Raw genomic sequence first — 13,011 nt, 5'->3', positions numbered from 1 at the left:
TGCACTGCTGGGGGGTGGGGGTGGTGGGAGACATGAGTGGGGGCCTGGTGGAGGGTGACCCTGCACTGCTGGGGTGTGGGGGTGGTGGGAGACATGAGTGGGGGCCTGGTGGAGGGTGCCCCTGGTGGCTGGGGTGTGGGGGTGGTGGGAGACATGGGTGGGGGCCTGGTGGAGGGTGCCCCTGCACTGCTGGGGAGTGGGGGTGGTGGGGGACATGAGTTGGACATGGGTGGGGGCCTGCTGGCAGGTGCCCCACAGTGCTGGGGGGTGGGGGTGCAAGGGGACATGAGTTGGTGTTCATTAGTTCAAGGAGACATGTGCCTTTGCTGGGGGGCATGCCCATGTTGGGTGGGCTGCCTGCGGGACATGACCAGGGATGCAGGGTAGTCCCCTGTGGTGTGGGCTGCCTGCAGGGGCCGTGGAGGGTGTACAGGGTACACCTGGGAGGACCCACACTGTCAAATCACACCCCTGAAATACACGTACCGTGCAGAAATTACGTGTAAAACTTCCCGCGCACCCCTGAAATACACGCGCCCAGGCTATTCGCGTATGGAACTTCCCGCGCACCCCTGAAATACACGCGCCCAGGCTATTTGCGTGTAAAACTTCCCGCGCACCCCTGAAATACACGCGCCCAGGCTATTCGCGTGTGGAACTTCCCGCGCACCCCTGAAACACACGCACCCAGGCTATTCGCGTGTGGAACTTCCCGCGCACCCCTGAAATACACGCACCCAGGCTATTCGCGTGTGGAACTCCCCGCGCACCCCTGAAATACACGCGCCCAGGCTATTCGCATGTGGAACTTCCCGCGCACCCCTGAAATACACGCGCCCAGGCTATTTGCGTGTGGAACTGCCCGCGCACCCCTCAAATACACGCGCACAGGCTATTCGCGTGTGGAACTTCCCGCGCACCCCTGGAATACACGTAGCCCGCTCCCCCAGGCCCGATCGCGTGAGGAACTTCACGCGAACCCCTGTAATACACGTAGCCCGCTCCCCCAGGCCCGATCGCGTGTGAAACTTCACGCGAACCCCTGAAATACACGTAGCACGCTCCCCCAGGCCCGATCGCATGAGGAACTTCACGCGAACCCCTGTAATACACGTAGCCCGCTCCCCCAGGCCCGATCGCGTGTGAAACTTCACGCGAACCCCTGAAATACACGTAGCACGCTCCCCCAGGCCCGATCGCGTGAGGAACTTCACGCGAACCCCTGTAATACACGTACACCGCTCCCCCAGGCCCGATCGCGTGTGAAACTTCACGCGAACCCCTGAAATACACGCACCCAGGCTATTCGCGTGTGGAACTCCCTGCGCACCCCTGAAATACACGCGCCCAGGCTATTCGCGTGTGGAACTTCCCGCGCACCCCTGAAATACACGCGCCCAGGCTATTCGCATGTGGAACTTCCCGCGCACCCCTCAAATACACGCGCCCAGGCTATTCGCGTGTGGAACTTCCCGCACACCTCTGGAATACACGTAGCCCGCTCCCCCAGGCCCGATCGCGTGTGAAACTTCACGCGAACCCCTGAAATACACGTAGCATGCTCCCCCAGGCCCGATCGCGTGAGGAACTTCACGCGAACCCCTGTAATACACGTAGCCCGCTCCCCCAGGCCCGATCGCGTGTGAAACTTCACGCGAACCCCTGAAATACACGCACCCAGGCTATTCGCGTGTGGAACTCCCCGCGCACCCCTGAAATACACGCGCCCAGGCTATTTGCGTGTGGAACTTCCCGCGCACCCCTGAAATACACGCGCCCAGGCTATTCGCGTGTGGAACTTCCCGCGCACCCCTCAAATACACGCGCACAGGCTATTCGCGTGTGGAACTTCCCGCGCACCCCTGGAATACACGTAGCCCGCTCCCCCAGGCCCGATCGCGTGAGGAACTTCACGCGAACCCCTGTAATACACGTAGCCCGCTCCCCCAGGCCCGATCGCGTGTGAAACTTCACGCGAACCCCTGAAATACACGTAGCACGCTCCCCCAGGCCCGATCGCGTGAAGAACTTCACGCGAACCCCTGTAATACACGTAGCCCGCTCCCCCAGGCCCGATCGCGTGTGAAACTTCACGCGAACCCCTGAAATACACGTAGCACGCTCCCCCAGGCCCGATTGCGTGAGAAACTTCACGCGAACCCCTGAAATACACGTAGCCCGCTCCCGCAGGCCCGATCGCGTGAATAACTTCACGCGAACCCCTGTGATGCACGTACCCTGCAAATCGCGTGTGAGATTTCCCGCGCACCCCGGTATACACGCACACGTATTTTTTGTCAGCGGGTGTCCGTGTTTGTGGGTTCCCCTTTGCACGTCATTTTTCCTGGAGGGCCACAGTATGGGACATTCATCATGGCAGTATATAGGTGCTATTTGTTGGCGCACCTTTTGGCGCACATTTCTTACAGCCGCAGAGACGCTACCGCCTGCTTTCTTGTGGCGGTCGTGTTTGTGCCTGTGCGCTGGTTTGAGCGTGCGCTTTTTTCCCCTATTCTATTCCATGAATACGTGTTGTAGGCGAGCGTGTGGGCGTTCCGCGCACTTGTGCCCTGTACTTCCCCCGTGACGCCCACGTTTTGGCAAGTTGTTCCCCATTCCGAGTGTTACGCCCGTGTTCTGCCTGCTTTTGTTGCGTGCGCCGCGCTATGTGCGAATTTCGCTGTGGCCTGTGCGATTTTCGCTGTGACCTGGCGCACGCTGTTAGATGGCCTGTGCGCCAACGTGCGCCGCGCACTTTTTTATCGCACATCCGCTGGTTTTCTCGCTCTCGGCCTTCCATGAATCGACGTGCACTGCTTTTCGTGCGATTTTCGCACTTGCACTGCGATTTTCGCTATTCCACTGCGATTCGCACGTTTTTGCCCACTTGCGCCGCGATAATTATTCTATGAATCGGCCTATTAGTGTAGTAATTTCCTTTGTTTCTAGAGTGGCCTCAGAAATATTTGCTGCACTAATGTTGTTGGAAATGCAAGATTTGAGTATGTAGGTCATTATTTATTCTACAGTGATGTTGCAGCTAATATATTTTTCAATACATTGAAAGACAGTCTAATCACTGTCGTGGCCAAATATGAGAGTGTTTCTTTATCAACAAATGTATTTGACTATCTGGTGCTCCTCCAGACTGGTATTTCTTTTCTCCAAAAGTAGTATTCAGTATTCTTTTTGTTTCAGATGAAATGTAACATGGTAATAAAACGCTAGTGGAAGTAACACAACATTTACTGGATCTCAAGAACAGTGTTGTTATGTGCTTTTTGAATCTATTCCATCTTTACTTTGATTTGCAGTGCACAGAAGTCGTCAACATCCTGTCATGGCTCTTCTGCCCAACTGAGCTTAACAAACCCTGTGAGGGAACTAAGGTTCCTTATCCTACAATGAACAACAGCATGAAGTTGGAATCAGTATTCTTTTGTGTAATGCATAGTTGGCAAGACATTTGCAATACTTGACCCCAGCATTTCATATTTTATCTTTTGAAATATTTCATGAGCAGATATTTTGGGGTTCCAGTTTTTAGAGTATCAGCAACTCCTTAGCATGGACTTTATTTATTTTATTGAGCATTTGTTAGCCATCTATACAGCAAAATGGCGTTTCCACTAGCCACAAGGCAAGTGGGGAGGGAGGAAGGGGGTACATAACAATGGCAAAAACAGTAAACATACAATCATGGTACTGGGCCTTGTGACATTTGGACATGCAAGTGCAGTGGAGAGAAGTGCAGGTGAAAGGGAAGGTAGGGGGGAGGCATGGGCAAGTACTGGTGGGAGCTCAGGAGGACGTGCCACGGGAGCCAAGGGAGGAGGCTGATGGCTAAGTGCTAGGGTGGAGGAATTCCAAGGGTGGGAGGCCCAGCCGCCAGGCAGGGGGCCTGCAAGGGCAGTGCCGAGGGGTAGGCGTGTGCTGGTGTAGACTGAGAAGAAGGACTGGTAACCTGTGAGATTCATGAGTGATCAGGCTGCCAGTCTCAGTAGCAGTGGGGTGAATAGCAGGGAAGGGAAATAGGGAAAGAGGTAGAGAAAAGCAGAGTTTTGAGAATTTTACGGAACTTAAGGAGGTCCAGCTAAAGTCTGAGAGGGGCAGGGAGGCTGTTCCAAAGAGAGGCGCCAGTTGAAGAGAGAGACCCGCCCCCCACTCTCTGTTTGGAGAAGTGTTTGGCAAGCAGAGAGTTGGAGTTAGAAGAGAAGAGGGCTCTAGCAGGGATGTATTAAGGAACAGAAAGTTGGAGATAGCATGGTCCCAGTCCCCAGAAAGCCTTTTAGATGATGCAGAAGGTCTTCAATTTGACCCTTGCGGCTACCGGTAGCTAGTGGAGAGATTGCAGTGCTGGAGAGATATGGTCCCTGGGCATGAGGCCAAGGATAAGTCTTGCAGCCCTGTTCTGAATTAGCTGAAAGGGGCATAGAGGCGAGAGGGGGATATTCAGGAAGAGTCTGTTACAGTAGTCTAGTCTAGAGAGGACCAGAGCTCATGAGACATTGAGCTTCTGGGGAAAGGTGAGGAAAAGGAAGAATGCTTCTGAGGAGGTGAAGCTGGAAGTGGGCCTTCCTGGCTAGGGAAGTTGCTAGTTCAATTTCAAATACAAAATGAAACATGCTCTCAATATTTGATGGTATCTTGGATCGACAAAGTACAAACTGGGGAAAAATACTCTGATGCACTGATTTTCAAAGGTGTGTAATCATGTCGTCCTCCTCTTCCTGTATCATCTTTCATGGTGTCTCTTGAAAGTAGTGGGTGGATTGTGTAGAGGCAAGCATGTTTTCCATAGAGTTAGGATCAACATGTTCAAATTGACCAGTTTGTGGTGTGTCTTCATATATTTTGGTAGTTTCTTTTATATTGTTCTCAGCATTTATTTCTTTGTAGTATTCATTGTGCTCTGCGAGATATACTAGAGCTTCTTATACTTTGTTTTAGTGAACCAGTTGTTGCCAAAATATTCTATCTTTTGTTGGTAACTATTCACCAGTACAATTAAAGATTGATTTACTAGCAGGCCAGAAGGAATGGGAAACCCCCTTGTTGAACTTTCCCCAAAACCCCAATCTTCTAATGGCTTATTGCAAAACTGAAGTTGTGAGAAAAACTACTTTTATCGCTAGGGACTTCAAGTCCCATAACTCCCTAAGTACTGTGACGAAGGAAGAGGACTGAAGAGGAACAATGCTGCAGCGTTAAATGGGAAATCATATTGTGCCTCCTTTCTTATATATATTGGCCTAAGCCCAGTCACTTTGCGAAGAAAACCGCGTTACAAATGTGCCGATTTTGGATCAACTTCACCGCCATTTTGAGATCATCCGCCATTTTGATTTCAGTTCAAAAGTAACTCTGTGTTCTAAAATGGTGGACTGTGTTTCCAACTAGTAACCAAGCCTTCCCAAACCTTGCACCTTAGTTAATGTTTAGACTGTCCGTTGGCTGAATGTTTAGCCTGAGTAAAGAGACCTTGTCCCATGCCTGGCTTGTGGTCTAAGGATTGTCTGCACCAATAAGCCTGATCCACGGACATACATCGGCACAATGTAATGCAAATATCAAATGTGGACACTGACTGAACTGCATTGTGAAGGGACATGTGCTAGGGCTTACTGCTAAACCTGGGAATACACATTTGCCATTGTAACTTGTTTCTATGTAAACTGAAGATAATCCGTGTGCATATTGTCATATAAGCCATAAGTGAACTCGGCACTAACTCTAGACCATGCATTATTAACTTGCAGAGGGGCTGGACGTTATTTCTGAAATGCACGAATGTCTAGATGTCCAGTACCTCTCACTTCTCAAACTGAAGGGCTGGTATTCACTGATGTACTGAGGGCCAGATAGCTATCTGAATTTGTTCTTTGGAAACTGTACAGTATTAAAGATCTGTGAATCTTTACAAGCCCGTGTTTGGTGTATTTCCTTTTGTGGTACTCAGCCTCGATATTTCCTCTTGCTTTTACAGCTGGCGCCCGAAAAGGGACCCTCAAGATTGATGCCATCTCGTTGAAGGTTTACGTGGCTTTCGGACCGGGATCAGACAGTGAAAAAGGGGGTCCCATTCTTGGATGAGAAGCAATACCTCAACAGTACTGCATGACTCGATCGCTGGACAGTGAGCCCGCGGTCCAAGATGGCTTCTTGAAGAGGGTCCATATATCGAGGTGGACAGTTTTGCCGAAATCACCAACCATGTGGGTCCTTTGTGTCCTTAGAAATCCATTCGGACCTCCTTACTTCTTTGATCAGGTGAGTCGGGACCCTATTCTTAAGTATCCAGATAATTTGTTTTGGGGCATTGCACTCGCGAGTACAATTATCGTCCAGGTAACACCAGTAATCTGACATCCTTGAGAAATTGTCTGCCTGCTTCAGGGCGTTATTTCCGCAGTGACAGACAATCTTTGGAATTTGGCCGACCGGCACCACAGGAGCGGTCGCCGGCGTGTACTATGCACTGTAAGCACGGCATTGGTAGTATAGTGTTTAATGATATTTGGCACAGACAAACTAGGCATGTTTCTGAACTTCATTGGCCAACCAATGGTAGTTTTGAAATTCCTCGTATAGAATATTTAGAGTCTATATTATTAAAGAAAAAGGCTAGACCTGCAGCATTTGATGTATTACAGAATTGGAAGAAAGAAGCTATGCAGCAACTTAAAAATAGGGAAAAACATGCGCGCCGTCATATGTCCAACACCGAAAATGCATTGTTGTACGATCAAAATAAACAGTCTGAGTCCGTTAGGAAAATGGATAGGGCTTTTTCACTTGCTATTCAGAAAATGTATCCTTCTAAAGACTTTCATGTATCTGATGAACTAATTGATAAACTTCTAAATGAACGAAGGCCTGGTGCCACTGCGCCACCTCCTTATGTACCTATTCCTGTTGGTTTGCCTCTTTCTGCTGTTGTTCCTCCTCCCGTAGTAGTTCCTGCTCCTCCTATCGTTCCTCTTAATGTTCCTCCTCCTCTGGCTGTTGTCCCTCCTCCTATCGTTGCTTCTCCGCTTGTTCCTCCACCTTCGCCTACTGTTACGGGTTTGGTAGATTTGGCTTCTGCACCAGTGATAGCACCTTTGTTACCGAATGTACAAGATTTGTCTACTCTTTCTCTTCCAAGTGGTTCTGTCCCACTTGTAGTTGATAAGGGAGCGGAATCAAAGATTGTAACTCGTAACACTGTACCTAAAGAGAGAAAGCGCGATTTGACTTCATGGGCTAGACAATGCATGGAGAAGGGTGAACAAGCTGATGTTTTTCCAACACTCTCTAATTTAGCAAGTTTTCCTGAGAAAAACGTTTTTATTGAAGGGTTGGGAATTCATTTATGTGTAATGTGGAACAGACTAGATGATATAGATCTCCCACAAGGGTTGAGGGATGTGACTGTTTTAGCATATTCAAGAGATACTGCAGAAAGTACATAAGCATGTCGAGAGGGTTTTTGAGTATAGAAGGGAGTTGGAAAGGTTACGGAATGAAGAAACTGATGCTGATAGTTTGGATGGTATGTTTGTACAGAAACGGTTCCTGCCTTGTTGTAAGCCGATAAGTGAGGAAACACAAATTTGCACAAAGGATACGATTAGGTAGATTTCAGACATGTCGATATCTCCCGTAGAAGTATTTGACACGTATAGTCAGTATACGCCAGAAATGCAGAGGAAAGTGATACAGGTAATGGTAGAATACCTGCAGGATGAATGTATAAAAAAGAAAGATTTGTTGTCCCACAGAATTATTGAATATCTACAAGAGAGCTTTTTCGTCTAACACTCCTTCAGCTGCTTTAGCGCTTGATTTAGCTCTGTTGCTCAGTAAGCGTTCGGAATTTCCTATCTCTCAGTTGCCTATAAGAAAGGTTCCGCCGAAATTTGTCACAAAAGTCAAGATTCCAGTTAATCCTGCAACAGGTACTGCTGCTCAGGATATTCCTGTAAATTGTGTGTCACAGTTTGTTCACGTCCCGTTCTCAAGACAGGAAGTGAACACCATTAAACAATCCATTCCCGATATTTGAAAGAATCTGACAGGGTTCTATAAAGAGATAGAATCTGTCTTGCAGTCATCAGTATTCACTCTGAGCGATATAGATTTGTTATTTCACGTGCTCCTACATGTTGATTTGTGGAAACAGATTAGGACTGTTGACGATGTACCAGGGTTAGTGGACACATGGGTTAATATAGTTCGACAAGATATAGAAAGGCCAGCTGGCGAGAGACCACCACAAGTAATACTGACTTTGCCTGATAGAATAGTCACAAAACTTAAAGCCATAATTCCTGAAGAAGGATTATTTGGGACAAACTTACTGCTTGTGTCCAAGGGAAATCTGAGGGTGCTACCGAATTCTTTAATCGGTTCAAACAAGTGTTTTCAGATTACAGTGGACAAGATTTAAGCACACAGTTTGGGAAACGAGTATCTATAGAGAAATTTGTGTGTGGATTGTTGCCTGACATCCAGTTGCAAATGATGTCGTCGGAGAGCGCTTGGCAAGCTAAGTCTCAGTCTGAAGTATTGCATATGGCTCAGTACTATGAGAACCGAGTCAATAACAAGAAAGAAAGAATTGAAAAGAGAAAGGGAGACCTGAAAACTAAAGTTCTATTACAACAAATTGTTAGAGGCTCTAGAGGGGGCACTTCACAATTTAGGGGACAGTATGCTCCACAGTGAAATGTGCCGTTGGGTCCTGTAAACATGAACCAGTGTGCTTATTGCAAACAAGAGAGTCATAGGCGTGCACAATGCCCGATCCTCCAGCAGAGGTCGAATAACGCATTTGGTAACATGGGTTGACGATCCAGAGGCCGCCCAGGGGCAGGGGGACCTGGTAGAAGTCAGTTTTCTCAAGATTTGCAACCTTTTTCACAGGATAATCAGGCACCGAGTGTGGATAATAGAAACATTTTTGATCATCCTTCTGCTGCATATCTCTCTGAAGAACTTCCTTTTGATGACATTCTGTTTCGCTAGGATTGCCCGAAGCAGGGTTTGCAACTGAAGCCTATTCCTGTTAATCAGAAAGGTCCCTACGTTGAAATGATGGTGGGAAATAGGAAACATCTATTCTTGATAGATACAGGAGTACAGAAGTGTTCCATTGACCATTCACGGGTTCCAAACATTCCACTGTCAGGGCAAACCAATGTTTCTGTAGGGTTTCCTGGTACACCAGTATTCTGTCTGGTTTCTTCACCGGTACCAATTACTTTGGGTCCATTCACGGACCGCTGTCCATTTCTTTTGACTACGAACTGTGGAGAGAATTTGTTGGGGTTGAATTTGTTGAAAGAATTAAATGTGGTAATTTATTGTTCTTCGGATGGAGTGCGTTTGACGATTTCACCACAGCAACTTTCTGTCTCTTAGTTCTTGACTAGACCTTTGTTGCCGGAATTTAGTGATGGTTCGGAGTGTTTGTGGGCAATTGATGACAACGATGTTGGTGTTCTACAAATTGAGCCTGTTAAGATCATTTTGAAACATGGAGTAAAGTTGCCACGTATTCCTCAGTATAAGATTTCGGTTGATGGTGAGCAAGCTTTGAAATGCATAGTCTCCGATTTTGTACATCGTGGAGTAATTGAGGAAATTACAGGTAGTTTGTGCAATAGTCTGATTTTGCCTGTGTACAAAAAGGCAATAATGGAATTCCTTTTTGTTTCATCATTGATTTATATGCCATCAACAAGATTGTTGCTCCACAATTTCCTATTGTGACTGATGTGACGACAATATTAACCATGATTCCGGCATCTGCTACTTTTTTTAGTGTTGTAGACCTCAAGAATGCTTTCTTCAGCATTCCTATACACAAGGATAGCAGATATCTGTTTGCGTTCACCTTAGTGGGACGCTCGTTTACATTCACCCTAGTGCCGCAAGGTTACACGGAGAGTCCGAGCATCTATAGTAGGGATTTGAAAGAGCAGCTCGACACACTGGAGTTGCCTACCACTTGTACACTGCTCCAATATGTGGACAATCGATTTTTAGCTGCTTACTCAGAGAGTGCCTGTAAAGAGGGCACCTTGTTGTTGCTTATTCACCTAGCAAAACATGGACACAAAGCTTCACTCAAAGATTTTCAGTATTGTCGACAGGAGGTCACCTATTTAGGCTATCTCCTGTCAAAGGAGGGAAGAAGGTTGACGCCTGAGCAGATAAAAATCATTTCTAGCATGTCTGTCCCAAATACACAGAAGGATCTCAGAGCCTTGATTGGAATGGCTTCTTAGTGTAGGCAGTGGATCCCGAACTTCTCGTTAACGATTAAACCAATGTTGGCTTTGACGAAGAAGGGCATTTCTTTGCCATTGCCATGGAACTTGGAACACCAGCAAGTGTTTGATCTGCTCAAGAATGCAGTGTGTTCGGCACCAGTTTTGGGTACACCAAATTATGAAAACGCCTTCGTCTTGTATGTGCATGAACGTGATGGATGTGCTTTGGCTGTATTAACGCAGGAACAAGGAGGGAAGAATAGGCCGTGCAGCTACTTTTCTTCCGCCCTTGATCCTGTTGCATGCGCTTTGCCAAGATGTTTGAGAGCTGTCGTTGCTGGTGCTGCGTCTGTAAAACAGAGCGAGGGAATGGTCTTAGGCCATGCTTTAACCCTGACGGTACCTCACACTGTAGATGTTCTATTAAACAGAACACAAACACAACACCTCACCTCCGCACGATTAACGAGATACAAATTGATCTTGTTTGCTCCGCACATTAAATTTCGGAGGTGTTGCGTTCTGAATCCGGCTGAACTTTTACCTTTCCCGCAAGGTACTACTTGCAGTGACAAAGCGTCACATGACTGCCTTTACACCACAGAGCAAGAGACTCAAAGGCAGAATTGATCTGAAAGATACTCCTTTGAACAATCCACAACAGGAGCTGTTTTGTGATGGCTCCTGTTTCAAACTTCCGGATGGTACATCCACGGCTGCTTATGCAATCATTACATTGAGCACGATTGTGTAAGCCAAGAGAATCATGCATAACTCCGTGCAGGCCGCAGAGATTATAGCATTAACCCGAGCTTGTGAACTTTCCAAAAGGTTTACAGTAAATATATATACTTATAGTCAGTATGCTTTTGGGGTGGTTCACAATTTCGGCAGACTTTTGGGCAGAACAAGGTTTCTTGACCTCGCATGGAACTAAGATTCAGTACGGCTCCTTGATAGTACGGTTACTCTCGGCACTTGTAGTCCTTACTCAGTTAGAAATCATGAAATGCGCAGCGCATCAGAAAATCATAGATGATGTGAGAAAAGGGAATGCTTTCGCTGCCCAGATAGCCAAACAGACTGCCACTGATCTCTATTCAGAAATGTATACTTCAAGAGAAGCCACTAATGTTTGTACTTTGGATGAGGGTATCGAATCATTAAAGAGTATTCAAGCTGATGCCACATTAGAGGAATCTAAGAAATGGGCTGAGGGTTTGGCAAGATTGGATGAGGATGGGTGTTGGGTGGACAAGTTAGAAGGAAAATGGATGCTGCCAGATGTGTACATTACAATGACGGTCGCTATGGCTCATGGCCCCACCCACATCTGAGCACAAAAGGTTTCCATAATGTTACAAAATGTCTGGGTGAATGATAAAATCTCCAAAGTAGCTGAACGTTTTGTTCAGAGTTGCATGATTTGCCTACAGCATAATATGGGAAAGGGCACATCGACTCCAAGGGGTAGTTTTGGTCCACCTTTGTCCCCTTTGAGGTCATCCACTTTGATTTCATTGAAATGGAGCATTGTAATAAATATAAGTATGTACTATTTTTTATCTGCGCCTTTAGTAAATGGGTTGAAGCCTTTCCCGTTAAAGATACCACAGCAATGACAACGGCGAAGACCATTCTTAAGGAATATTCTCCTAGGTTTGGTTTGCCAAGGGTCATCTGGTCGGACAATGGTCCACATTTTATCGCTGCTGTAATTCTGCAGATATGCACGTGATTACAGTTCGATAAACATTTCCATTCGGCTGGACATGCTCAGAGTGCTGGTTTGGTAGAGAGACATAACAGCATCATAAAGAAGAAGCTTGCTAAGACGTGTGCCAGCACCAAACTGAAATGGCCGGACGCCTTAGCGATCGTGTTGTTATCAATGAGAACAACCCCACAGACTAAGACTGGGCTCTCCCCATTTGAGTTGGTAATGGGTAGGCCAGCTAACATTTGGAATCTGCCTAAGCCGAGATCTTTACATGACATTGAACATGTACTTCTGTCAGATTATTGTGGCCAGTTAACTAAAAATCTGTATTTGATTTATCAAGAGGTGCGAGAAGCCCTCCCTTTAAAATATGAGGGGCCAGGTCATAGTATCTAACCTGGGGAGTGGGTGCTCGTCAAAGCATTTGAAAGAGCATCCTGCCTGGTACCGCGTTGGCAGGGCCTGCATCAAGTTCTATTGGCCACACAGACCGCAGTACGAGTGTCGGGGTGAAAGGATTGGATCAACACGTCACACATCAAGAGGATTCCCTTCCCTTTACCACACGATACAGAAGACACAGAAATCCTTACCAGCGCTGCTCACAACGATCACGTAGCATCGAGTAGCATCGAGAGTACTTTGGAGACTCTCCCTGAGCCCGTGGTGCCTGGGGAAACAGCCTCTTTATCTCCACACTCTCCTACAGATCCTTTTTCGTCATTGTAAGGGTCTGTCACAGAGCCGCCACTTCCATTAGGAAGCAACCCCACGTTGTTCGCAGATCACACAGTACCAGGAGTCACAAGGTACGATCTGCGTCCACAGAGCTGGACTTACTGCTTGGTTTGGCTGTGCTATCAGGAAAAATCATCGGAGGGCTTGTCTTTTGGCCCCTGTTCCTTTTTGTACGTAAGGAATTCTGTTGGCTCGGATTAGGGAAGGACTAAGAAAACACACGATCAGGAGATTGCCAGCAAACAAACTCTGGAGTATTTGTTTGAAGAAACAATGCCTGCAACCGCTCCCACT

This window comes from Ambystoma mexicanum, chromosome 14 (genome assembly GCF_040938575.1).
Source record: "Ambystoma mexicanum isolate Mex_15411 chromosome 14, UKY_AmexF1_1, whole genome shotgun sequence".
Taxonomy (NCBI): domain Eukaryota; kingdom Metazoa; phylum Chordata; class Amphibia; order Caudata; family Ambystomatidae; genus Ambystoma; species Ambystoma mexicanum.
This window is presented reverse-complemented; position numbering follows the sequence as displayed.